Raw genomic sequence first — 6096 nt, forward strand, 5'->3', positions numbered from 1 at the left:
AGAATATTACCTCTAATTCCATGTGCTTCTACCTTTCTTATTAGTCTATCGTGGGGGACTCTGTCGAAGGCTTTGCTAAAGTCGAGATATACCACATCATAATTTTGTCCCTCGTCCACCGATTCGAAAACTGATGAAATTAATGTTAATTTATTAGTTAGACATGAACGCCCGCTTGTGAAGCTATGCTGGGAATCATTGATCAATTTGTGTTTCTCTAGGTGCCTACAATTGATGCTAGACTGAGTGGACGGTAGTTAGAGGATAGTGATCTATCCCCCTTCTTGAAAATTGGTATAACATTCGCTATCCTCCAGGATTCTGGTACTACAACTGTTTTTAAGGACATGTTAAACAACTTTGTTAAGGGCATACTAAGCTCTTCCTTACATTACTTTAATACTCTGGCAAATATCTCATTAGGACCAGGCGACTTATTTGGCTTTAGTTTGTCTATTTGCATACTAACATCGTTACTAGTCACTACTATCTCGCTTAATTTGTTTTCTTCACTATCTCTGAATAGAGTCGGTGTCTAGGGTATCATGCTTTAATTTTCGGTGGTGAAAACTGTTGAAAAATATTTATTCAGAATATTGCTCATTTCCCCGTCGTTATCAGTTAGCTCGCTGGTATCTGACTGAATTGGCCTAATCTTTTCTCGTGTTTTAGTTTAATACATATTGACAGAATCCCTTGAGGTTTGTCTTCGACTCCCTTGCTATCCTCAGCTCATTATTCCTCTTTGCTTTCCTTATCTCGGTCTTAACCCTACCGGCCAATACCTTATAATAATCCTGGAGGTAAATTTCGCCACGATTTATCCTCATACCTATAGCTTTCCTTTGACCAATAATGTTCTTTAAATAATTATTTATCCATTTAGGGTCATTGTTGTTTGATCCGAGTTTTTTGTATGGTAAGTTTTTTTTTCTTTTTTTACGGGAATTAGCCCACCCGGGCACAGGTCAAACGACCCACAAACGAGCGTGGGGGGCGAAAAAAAAAGAAAGTAAACAAATTGTAAATATAGAAAAAAAAAGGTTATACTGTATTAATCTACACCACGAAGATGCCGGAAAACCAGCTTTTTAAAGTGAGAGAGATTGTAAGAGCATGGAAACACATAAGAAGGCAGAGCATTCCACAGTTTGGCTGTGTGAGGAAAAAATGAGGTACTATAACGGGTTATTCTAGTGTGACCGACATCCACAGAGAAACGGTGGGCACCGAGGGCAAGATATGTGTTACGAACCCACGGCCTTGCCGGCTGTACACAGGATGTAAATCCACCGAACATTGCCCGTTAAAGTACCTGTAAAAGAGAAAGAGTGAAGCAACATTGCGGCGAAGAGAAAGGGAAGAGAGATTGTCGACTAAAGGAGGACAGTTAATAAGACGAAATGCCTTTGATTCCACCCTATCTAATAGTTGGAGAGAAGAAGAGCCACCCCAGATATGGGAGCAGTACTCCAAGTTAGGACGAATGAAACCCGTATATACTTGGAGCAACTGCTCAGGAGTGAAGTAGCTGCGGCATCTGTACAGCATTCCCAACTTTCGGGAGGCAGCTTTAGCTATACTAAGGATGTGTGATTTCCAGGATATATTGGAGGAAATGGTGAGGCCTAACATACTTATTTCAGAATTTGGGAGGATAATAGCGTCCTGAAATGTAATTGGTGGGAGATCGTCTAATTTACAAAGTGTAATTGGTAAATATTGAGTTTTATTACTATTGAACTTAACCAAGTTTATACCTCCCCATTCAGAGATGCTGCACAGATCCGCATTGATAGAAGTAATGATATCAGTTCTAGAAACAGATCTAGTTTGAGAGTTAGGAGGAAGGGGAAAATGTGAGGAAGAGTGAAGAGTAGAATCATCAGTGTAAGAATGGATAGAATTAGTTGTAGTGTGAAGTAAATCATTGATAAAAAGAAGGAAGAGAGTTGGTGAAAGAACAGAACCCTGTGGGACGCCACTACTGGTAGAGAAAGAGCGAGAAATCGATCCCTCAACAACAACTGCCATGGATCGGTTCTCAAGGAAGTTAGAGATGAGAAGACAAAGTGGGGGAGAGAAACCAAAAGAGGGAAGTTTAGATTGCAAAGACTTGTGCCATGCCCTGTCAAATGCTTTGGAGATGTCGAGAGCCACGACAAAAGTTTCCCCACAATCCCTAAGAGAGGATGACCAAAGATGGGTGCAATAGGAGAGCATATCACCAGTAGATCTCGCCTGGCGAAAGCCATACTGGTGATCCGACAAAAGAGAGAGGCATTCAAGGTGACGGAGAAAATGGGAGTTCAAGATAGTTTCGAAAATCTTAGAGAGGAATGAAGTTTGGGCAATGGGGCGATACTTAGATGGATTAGAATGGTCACCCTTCTTCGGGATGCGCTGAACCAAGGCATGCTTCCAAGAAGAAAGAAAAGTTTGGGTTTTGAGGCAAAGGCGAAAGAGGCAAGCAAGCACAGAGGCCAGGGCTTCAGCACACTCCCTCAGAACACGAGGGGGTATTCCGTCCGGTTCATGCGCCTTACTCACATCCAACCTGGATAACACACCGGCAACCCTGCGAGTGGAGATTATAGGAAAGTGCATAGGTTCAGTAGGAGGTGCAGGGGTGGGAGGGATAGAGTGGGAATCGTCTAAGGTGGAATTAGAGGAGAATAAGGTGCCAAAAAGGTTGGATTTGTCAGGGCGGGAGTTGGCTATAGAGTTATTGGGACTCATTATATAATTTGTCGTGGAACTCGGCAACCTCAGATCTCGTTATCAGGCTGGTTTCAATCGTCAGGTCCAAGTAGTTCACCCCCAAGTGTGAAACCCCTTCTCTCAAATGCCTCTTCAAACTATCAAAGATTGCCCTTCTGAAATCAGGGACTTTAGTGGAATTTTCCTTACGGCTGTCCTGAAATTCTAACTGGAATCTAATTTCTTTGTGATCGCTGTTTGCAAGTTCGTTCCCTTCCTCGACATTGCTAATGAGGTTTTCTCTGTTTGACAGAACTAAATCGAGTATATTATTACCCCGGGTGGGTTTGGTTATATGTTGACTTAGGAAACAGTCCTGGATCGTTTCAAGAAAATCCTCTGATTCTGAGTTACCGGTAAGGTAGTAGGCAGCTACCAAACAGGGAGGTACTACCGCCTGGGAAGATATTGGAAGCATAATGTGTTGTCTAATGGTTGACCCTGCTGCCATATGGCATTGCAAAAATTGTGACCAAGTCCCAGGCTGCTGATCTGACTTTTGCCTCATTTATACACAATGCAGGTCTCAATTATTTCTCTTACTTTGACAACACAACATACATACCTGTATATCGTTTTTCACTATTAATTGTTATTTTTTTATTTTTTTTTTAGGTTTATTATTATTATTATTATTATTATTATTATTATTATTATTATTATTATTATTATTATTATTATTATTATTATTATTATTATTATTATTATTATTATTATTATTATTATTATTATTATTATTATTATTATTATTATTATTATTATTATTATTATTATTATTATTATTATTATTATTATTATTATTATTATATTTATTTATTTATTTATTTATTTATTTATTTATTTATTTATTTATTTATTTATTTATTTATTTATTTATTTATTTATTTATTTATTTATTTATTTATTTATTTTTTATTATTATTATTATTATTATTATTATTATTATTATTATTATTATTATTATTATTATTATTATTATTATTATTATTATTATTATTATTATTATTATTATTATTATTATTATTATTATTTCCCCCTGAACCTGATGTGGGTCATTGACCTGTGCCCTGGTGGGCTAATGCCCGTAAAAAAAAAGTACCAACAACATCAACAATGATACCAACATGTTATAGTGCATAACACTTACAATATATTGTTATTTTTATTATGAGCTAGAACTCTTAAGTGTGAGGTTGTTGAGGTGAACACTTCTCAAGTCTGCTATGTGGTTTATTTAAGTTACACACTTTGTACACTTGGTAATATATGAGAGGATATTGGTTGAATCCTCTCCAGGGAAGAAGATTGAGTAACACCACTTTATTTAAGTGGTGCACTTCTCTGTCCAAATGTTGTAAGATATCTGTCTCACCCAGGATGTGTCACCCCAGAGCAGAGCTGTTAACAACCCGGTAGTCACAGTGTTTGTATACACCGCCCTCTTTAAGGTTTGATTGTTCGAGGAAGTTGGTAGCTCAGGTCTGATTTGTTGTGGCCAACTGGCTCGATCCATTGTTGTGCTCACTAATTTGGTCCTGACTTATCTCACAGAAGGGAATGGTGAGTCAAACAATCCATGACAATTGTTTGTGTACGAATATATACAGTATACAGGTATGTGTGTATATTGGGTGCTATTTCATATAATATTAAGGTGCTATTACAAACATCAATAGTACTAGCAACATCAACAACACCAATATTAACAACATCAACATCAACAATACCATCAACATTTGCAACGACACCAACAACATCAGCACAAATAACAACTCTAATAACATCAACGACATCCCTAACAACCACAATAACATTAGTAACGTTCCAACAAAATAAGCAACATCAACATCATTAATAACATAAAAATATCAACAATGATGATATTGTTCAACATCAACAACAGCAACATCAACGGCGTTAACAGTAACATCAAAACCACTTCAACAATATCAACAACATAAATAACATTAACAACAGCATCAACAACAACAACAACAGCAACAACAACATCAAAAATAACTTCAACAATAACATCAATAACATCAGCAACATCAACAACACTATGCAAATACACTCCAGATCAACTTTAAACACTGTACCATCGGTTGTGGATTACAGAAGCCCATCAAACCAACTGATCCCAATATACCAACAGCGACCTGCGTTGCATGTTGAAAATATAATGGGTGCGCTCATCCTTATGATAAAACAAAATTGGTTCGTTGAGCGTTATGCAAATACAGTTTTGTGTCTGGTTGCCTCACATGGGGCTGACAACGGGATGGAGCAGTATGGTCTTATGCGCCATAACATGTCACACAGAACTACAGCGACCCTTTTAGGACGTCTATATGGAGTGGGGATGAGTATACAGTAATTCACCAGCTGAGTCTGTACATGTCGGGTCTTGGTGGTATGTGTTACTCGAAATATAATGTGTAAGATTTTTACCGAGACGGGGCATTAGGAACCCTCTTTATCTGGTAGGTGCATGTCTGGATTAAATACAATGTATTTAATGTTCCTTGTATTATTGTATTGCTCAAAGTAATTTTATATTAGGTGAATAGTTTATAATAGTATTTTTAGGATAAGATTATAGATTGTGTGGTATCACGAAGTTTCATTATGATTACGGGTACGTGTTGACAATACTAGCAATGCAGATGTTCACTTGTTTAGGTGGTTTTCGCACAGCCAAGGAAAGGCCCCAGCCGGCAAAACTCTCTCTACTCTCACAGGGAGCAAACGCTCCTGCCTTACCCTTTAACTTCTGAATTCTTCCACTACCTTCTTACTTCTAACTGAGGTGCACTGGGGGAGGATGGGGGTTTGTGAACTTATATTTGTGTACAGTCACAGTCAAAAGTAATCATCCGCTTCACTACATAACCCCTGCGTTTGGCCGGGTCCCTTCTGCACGGTAAGTCACGAGGGGTGCAGGGGAGGAATGGTAGACTCGGGGGAGGGGGTGGGAGGGTGGTATTCGATGCAAATTGCTTATCAGAAAGGGAGGGGGTTGAAGAGAGCAGGGAAATTTATGAAAGAAGGAAGGGAAGGATGTATGTATGTTTTGTTTTTTCTCACTATATTATCTTAGAGTTACATGCTTCAAAAGGTAATAGATGAGGACCCTTATTGTATGATTATTTGTATGGTTATTATAATGTACCATCCAATTACTTATCTATCATTGTTTTTCAGATTGTTTCAGGTGGTAGTAGCCGTAGTAGTAGTAGCATGGGGAGAAAATGCAGAATTTCGATCAGTACAACGTCACTCCTCTGGTGTTCACAACCTCTGTTGACACTTCCAATTCACTCAACATAATCAAGT

This window comes from Homarus americanus, unplaced genomic scaffold (genome assembly GCF_018991925.1).
Source record: "Homarus americanus isolate GMGI-L3 unplaced genomic scaffold, GMGI_Hamer_2.0 scaffold16823, whole genome shotgun sequence".
Classification (NCBI taxonomy): domain Eukaryota; kingdom Metazoa; phylum Arthropoda; class Malacostraca; order Decapoda; family Nephropidae; genus Homarus; species Homarus americanus.